The sequence below is a fragment of the Schistocerca nitens genome, chromosome 3 (genome assembly GCF_023898315.1).
Source record: "Schistocerca nitens isolate TAMUIC-IGC-003100 chromosome 3, iqSchNite1.1, whole genome shotgun sequence".
NCBI classification, from domain to species: Eukaryota; Metazoa; Arthropoda; class Insecta; order Orthoptera; family Acrididae; genus Schistocerca; species Schistocerca nitens.
Genome location: NC_064616.1, coordinates 844,700,354 through 844,707,845, shown reverse-complemented (window position 1 = coordinate 844,707,845; position 7,492 = coordinate 844,700,354). Strand labels below are relative to the sequence as shown.

The 7,492-nt window shown below is 46.1% G+C and overlaps 1 non-coding gene across 1 annotated transcript; it reads right to left on the bottom strand.

The window, feature by feature from the left end:
• Positions 1 to 1,053: 1,053 nt before the first annotated feature.
• On the bottom strand, positions 1,054 to 1,137 carry Trnas-gga (transfer RNA serine (anticodon GGA)). The gene is given in 2 exon segments: positions 1,054 to 1,088; positions 1,098 to 1,137. It is a non-coding gene; the product is annotated as a tRNA-Ser (tRNA).
• Between the last annotated feature and the right edge of the window lie 6,355 nt (positions 1,138 to 7,492).

The window sequence follows — 7,492 nt, the reverse complement described above, 5'->3', positions numbered from 1 at the left end:
TCCAGTATATCAGGTTTACAAAGTAAAACGAGAAACACAACAGCTAAATGAGTGGTTTATAGCGCTTCTGTAGGCCACAAGTACGTGTGTCGTCCCGAGGAAATCTACTCTGCGAATTACGTTCCGAGGAGAACCAGTTGTCCATTTAGAGTTCGTTACTTTTACTGATAAACGTTTACGGCGGCGCGAACACAGCTAGGCCCTGCGCACAGTGTCGTAAAATTAGTAAGACTGTCTTGCGTAGCTTAAGGAACACACGTGCGGCTGGTGGCGAGGCGGCGAATGATGGAACGCACGGTGACACCCGAAAACTTAAGTGGATTCTGATTAACTCTTTATTTATTGTGTCTTGAAGCGAGTCGTTTGCAAGTCTTCCTCGCCATCTATTACGGCCGAAGTGTGTTTTGTTCCATTCCGGCCGGCGCGTCAGGCGCACAGATTAGCACGGCGCGCCGACAGCCGGCGTACACACGGCGCGGCCCACGCCAGACCTGTTTGCCGCTCCTCGGCTGGCATTCCTCGCTTTCTGCGCGCCGTAATCGGCTTCCAGCTAGTTGCCGAAAATGGCGCTCTGCACGTGGTTTCGATTCGAATTTTGGTTGTGGATGCCGAAACATTTAACTACAGCATGCGTCACTTGTAGTGCTGTCGGTAAATCTCGAAATATTTCCTTCCCCGAGCCCACGGTCGAATCACTCCCTCCCCCTGAAAAATCATCGTTAGGGTCTTGCCTCTAATCTCTGTTCATCTAAATAGGAACGTGGCATTAAACCCAACGCTCCCTTCGTTTCTTATACACACCACAACGGAAGATGTGGGGGATGACATATGCATGACGGAACAAATGGACAGCATATTCTTAGAAACAGGATTTGTTTCAAAAAATATGCATCGTTCAGGAGTTAATATAACTTCCTTTAGAGAATCACACTCAGAATGAGACAGGCTAAAAAATGGCTCTGAGCACTATGGGACTTAACATCTGTGGTCATCAGTCCCCTAGAACTTTGAACTACTTAAACCTAACTAACCTAAGGACATCACACACATCCATGCCCGAGGCAGGATTCGAACCTGCGACCGTAGCGGTCGTGCGGTTCCAGACTGTAGCGCCTTTAACCGCTCGGCCACTCAGGCCGGCAATGAGACAGGATAAAAAAGTGTCTGATATTCATATATTTTAAATTAGTGCTTAAGTAGAATAAATAACAGTATCAAAACAGTTATAAGAGTCGAGGAACATGAAAGGGAAGCAGTGGTTGGGAAGGGAGTGAGACAGGGTTTTAGCCTCTCCCCGATGTTATTCAATCTGTATATTGAGCAAGCAGTAAAGGAAACAAAAGAAAAGTTCGGAGTAGATATTAAAATCCATGGAGAAGAAATAAAAACTTTGAGGTTTGCCGATGACATTGTAATTCTGTCAGAGACAGCAAAGGACCTGGAAGAACAGTTGAACGGAATGGACAGTGTCTTGAAAGGAGGGTACAAGATGAACATCAACAAAAGCAAAACGAGGATAATGGAATATAGTCGAATTAAATCGGGTGATGCTGAGGGAATTATATTAGGAAATGAGACACTTAAAGTAGTAAAGGAGTTTTGCTATTTGGGGAGCTAAATAACTGATGATGGTCGAAGTAGAGAGGATATAAAATGTAGATTGGCAATGGCAAGGAAATCGTTTCTGAAGCAGAGAAATTTGTTAACATCGAGTATTGATTTAAGTGTCAGGAAGTCGTTTCTGAAAGTATTTGTATGGAGTGTAGCCATGTATGGAAGTGAAACATGGACGATGAATAGTTTGGACAAGAAGAGGATAGAAGCTTTCGAAATGTGGTGCTACAGAAGGATGCTGAAGCTTAGATGGGTAGATGACATAACTAATGAGGAGGTATTGATAGAATTGGGGAGAAGAGGAGTTTGTGGCACAACTTGACTAGAAGAAGGGATCGGTTGGTAGGACATGTTCTTAGGCATCAAAGGATCACCAATTTGGTACTGGAGGGCAGCGTGGAGGGTAAAAATCGTAGAGGGAGACCAAGAGATGAATACACTAAGCAGATTCAGAAGGATGTAGGCTGCAGTAGGTACTGGGAGATGAAGAAGCTTGCACAGGATAGAGCAGCATGGGGAGCTGCATCAAACCAGTATCAGGACTGAAGACCACAACAACAACAACAAGTTTAATATACCATCTCGTATACATCAGACAAGTGAAATATCTTCAGACTTCAAGAAGAGCTTCTGTGGTATTTACGCAATCGTGAAAATTGTTTTGTCACTTTTGATTTAGAAAACACACACACACACTCTTCATCGTACATACTTACTATTTACGGAATGTGAGAGAGTAGAATGTACGAGGGCAAGTCAACAAGTAAAGGCAACTTTTTTTCTATTCCATGGGATGATGGCACTGTCTCGACTAAAACATGCCTCAATCTCACTGTTGGTCTCGTGCATTAGCAGCGCTGGTTCAGTGAACAGATGCATTCATAATGGATTCAGAGCATTTCATTATGAGTCTCCGTTGTCCATATGCACCATGGAAGAGATTGGGGAGGTGATACGTTTTATTTACACTTAACAGGTAATGTTACCGATGTTATTGGAAATTTGTGGTAAGGACTTCTGGGACCAAACTCCTGAGGTCATCATTTCCTAAGCTTACGCATTATTTAATCCAACTTAAACTAACTTACGATAAGGACAACACGCACACTCATGCCCCAGGGAGGACTCAAACCTCCGACGGGGGTAGCCGCGCCGATGTTATACACAGATTACAGCTGCATTATGATGATACATGCCTTAATGAAAAAAAATCGTTTTCAAAGTGGATGTGTATCTTCTCGATGACGAACTTTCAGGTAGGCAGTACAGTTCGGATATGGAAAGGAATATAGAGACAACAAAGCGAATGATTGATGGTGATCGTCGTGCCAGAACCGATGAAATTACACGTGAGTTCAACGTTAGCCACAGTTCATAATTTATAAGGTTCCATGAAACTCTATCACAAAGTTCATGCTCATTGGTTACCACATTATCTGACAGTCAAACACAAACAGGAACGTTTGGAAATGTAGAAATCATATTTAAAGAATTTTAAAAAGCAAAGACAAGACTTTCTCATTCGCATAGTAACGATGATGAGATGTGAGCGCATAGCTGTGAACCATAGAGTAAGAGGAAAAACGTGGTGCGGGAACGTCTGCCTTTGCCTACAGCAGCCGGCCGGAATGGCCGTGCGGTTCTAGGCGCTTCAGTCTGGAACCGAGCGGCCGCTACGTTCGCAGGTTCGAATCCTGCCTCGGGCATTGATGTGTGTGATGTCCTTAGGTTAGTTAGGTTTAATTAGTTCTAAGTTCTAGGCGACTGATGACCTGAGAAGTTAAGTCGCATAGTGCTCAGAGCCATTTGAACCATTTTTTGCCTACAGCATAAAAGACAAATGTCAGACGTCTGAAGAAAAGTTGATAATGGCAGTGGTGTGGGATATGAAAGGTCCACGTCTGATTCCTTACACGCCTAAAGATCAATCAGTGAATAGTGACAGTGGATATCTGGAAGCGAAAATCAAAACAAAGAGTAAAAAAATGGTTCATATGGCTCTGAGCACTATGGGACTTAACATCTGTGGTCATCAGTCCCCTAGAACTTAGAACTACTTAAACCTAACTAACCTAAGGACATCACACATATCCATGCCCGAGGCAGGATTCGAACCTGCGACCGTAACAGTCGCGCAGTTCCGGACTGAGCGCCTAGAACCGCGAGACCACCGCGGCCGGCAAAACAAAGAGTAGAAGGGAGTGTTAAGCAACGGTTTTTTTCGGAAACAGTCCTGTAACATTTGTAATATCATGATACAATGACTCACTTGATCGGCGTAATTGATTGATACTGAGAAATGTGATACATAACAGTATTCCTGATTGTCGGTAGCTGACTGATGTAACTGACTCTTTTATTCGAATTTGAATGTGTTTCATTTGAAATCCGGCTTGGATGATACGATTGTGTAGTTTCCGTTCTTTCGGACATGTCCTAAAGAACAGACACCACACGCCGGCCGGTGTGGCAGAGCGGTTCTAGGCGCTTCAGTCTGGAACCGCGCGACCGCTACGGTCGCAGGTTCGAATCCTGCCTGTTGCATGGATGTGTCTGATGTCCTTAGGTTAGTTAGGTTTAAGTAGTTCTAAGTTCTAGGGGACTAGTGACCTCAGATGTTGAGTCCCATAGTGCTCAGAGCCAACAGACACCACGGGAAATCCGCAGCTGTGATACACTATCTGTAAATTGAAGGTGGTGGGGAGAGAAAGGGAAGGGACTTACCGATGTCGGCTGCATCGGGACGCGAAATCAGCGGCGACGAGTGAAAATGTGTGTCAAATCGGGATTCAAACCCTGGATCGCCTGCTTACTAGGCAGTTGCGTTAACCACTACACCACTCGGTCATATAACTGATTTCGCGTAAAGTCTCGATGCAGCTGACATCGACAGTTCCTTCCGTTTCCTTTCCTTTCTCTCCCCTCCACCTTCAGTTTACATACACACATCAAAAAAAGGTTTGCATCACCTTGGTTCCGAGAGTTCCGGAACCTGTACAGAAAATTGGAACAGGGATCAATAGGAACATCATTTCCGCCCTTTTTATTGCTCATCAAAACCACACATTGCATTTTGTATAGCCATACAGCGAGACCTTCAGAGGTGGTGGTCCAGATTGCTGTACACACCGGTACCTCTAATACCCAGAAGCACGTCCTCTTGCACTGATGCATGCCTGTATTCGTCGTGGCACAAGTTCATCAAGGCACTGTTGGTCCAGATTGTCCCATCCCTCAACGACGATTCGGATTAGATCCCTTATAGTGGTTGGTGGGTCACGTCGTCCATAAACAGCCCTTTTCAATCTATCCCAGGCATGTTCGATAGCGTTCATGTCTGGAGAACATGTTGGCCGCTCTAGTCGAGCGATGTCGTTATTCTGAAGGAAGTCATTCTCAAGAAGTGGACGATGGGGGCGCGAATTGTCGTCCATGAAGACGAATGCCTTGCCAATACTCTGCCGATATGGTTGCACTATCAGTCGGAGGATGGTATTCACGTATCGTGCCGCCGTTACGGCGACTTCCATGGTCACCAGCGGCGTACGTAGGCCCCACATAATGCCACCCCAAAAGAGCAGGGAACCTCCACCTTGCTGCACTCGCTGGACAATACGTGTAAGACGTTCAGCCTATCCGGATTGCCACCAAACACGTCTCCGGCGATTGTCTGGTTGAGGACATATTCGACACTCATCCGTGAAGAGAACGTGATGCCAATCCTGAGTGGTCCATTCGGCATGTTGTTGGGCCCATCTGTACCGCGCCACATGATGTTGTTTTTTGCAAAGATGGACCTCACCATGGACGTCGGGAGTGAAGTTGCGCATCATGCAGCCTATTGCGCACATTTTGAGTCGTAACACGTCCTGTGGCTGCACAAAAGCATTATTCAACATGGTGTCGTTGCTGTCAGAGTTCCTCCGAGCCATAATGCATAGGCAGCGGTGATCCACTACAGTAGTAGCCCTTGGGCGGCCTGAGCGAGGCATGTCATCGACAGTTCCTGTCGCTCTGTATCTCCTCCATGTCCGAACAACATCGGTTTGGTTCACGCCAAGACGACTGGACACTTCCCTTGTCGAGAGCCCTTCCTGGCACAAAGTAACAATGCGGACACGATCGAACGGCGGTGTTGACCGTGTAGGCATGATTGAACTACAGACAACACGAGCCGTGTACCTCCTCCCTGGTGGAATGACTGGAACTGATCGGCTGTCGGACCCCTTCCATGTAATATGTGCTGCTCATGCATGGTTGTTTACATCTTTGGGCGGGTTTAGTGACATCTCTGAACAGTGAAAGGGACTGTGTCTGTGATACAAATCCACAGTCAACGTCTATCTTCGGGAGTTCTGGGAACCGGGTTGTTGCAAAACTTTTTTTTGATATGTGTATAATGTATCACAGCTGCGGATTCCGCGTGGTGTCTGTTCTTTTGGACATATCCGAAAGAACAGACAAGATGCATTCATAAAATTGATTCACCTTGATGGGCAACGAATCTACCTTCTACCTTCTTCAGTGCAGATGCACAATTAAGTAATACCTCCTGCAGGAATCTCACAGTAACAGCCATGGAGGACATGGGCAGGGATTGTGGATAAGTGGCGCTGGGTGGAAGTGTTGGTTGGCTGAGAGGCTTGCCGAGATAGTGGTTAACCCTATTACCTAGTTCGCAGGAAATCTCGTGTTCGAGTCCCGAGCAGGCACACATTTTCACTTGTCGCTGCCGATTCCGCGTGAATTCTCTATGTAGTTGACATCGATAAGTTCCTTTTATTTCTGTCCCCTCCTCCTTCAATTTACATATAAGATTGGGATGAGGCGACAGAGTCGTGGAGTGGTTCTTGGAAGGCAGTGCCGAGAGATGCGTAGGACAGTACCTCACAGGGCATTTGTAGCGCCACCGTTGGGCGCCCGCAGCACCACAAGCGAACACAGATAAGATCTCCTGTGGCATAAGGCCCCCAAAACGAGTGATTTTATAACCCAGAAGTGAAATCAGAACCAATGCTGTTTTAGCGAAGTCGAAGAAGGCACTATTGTGCGCAAAATAGTAGCGTTTTATACGGAAAGTGTCGGATACTGCAGTTGTTATCTCGAAAATGGAGTGGTAACTCGCAGGTTTGGTAAGCTTTAAAGGCGTGACACGCTGCTGGACGTTGACTTAATAAAAATCAAATGTTTATACAACATAAGAACTTCCAGGATTGGCTAATACGAATAAACTGGAGGTTAGACAGAGAAACACGACTGTACCGTCGAGGACCCAACTCATTGGCCACAAAGAGGGATGGAAAGTGAATGAGATTCCTTTTTTCAAAGTTAAATAGCAGGAGGCGTATTACTGGTTAACTGCATGAAGAATAGCGTAAGGAAGGAGAAGAGTGTTTTCTGAGCATCATTTTTAAAAAATGGCTCTTAGCACTGTGGGACTTAACTTCTGAGGTCATCAGTCCCCTAGAACTTAGAACTACTTAAACCTAACTAACCTAAGGAATCACGCACATCCATGCCCGAGGCAGGATTCGAACCTGCGACCGTAGCGGTTGCGCGGTTCCAAACTGTAGCGCTCAGAACCGCTCCGCCACTCCGGCCGTCCAGCATTTTTACTAGTCGGCGCTCGGAAGATGTGTAGACCAGCCAACCCTAACAGAGTAAAGAGGAAACGCGAGTTTTCATTTTACAAAGCACTCAGTACAAAATTATTTCTGCGTTGATAGCTGCCGCCATCGGACATTGCCTCTGCTGAATTGCGACACAGCCAGAGCAGACGTATCGATTGCCTAGGTTTCAGGCTGATCCGCAGTTGGCCACTTGTCAGAGTCACTGGTGTACTCCCAGTGACTGATTCTGCAGGTGCTTCAGTCTCCAC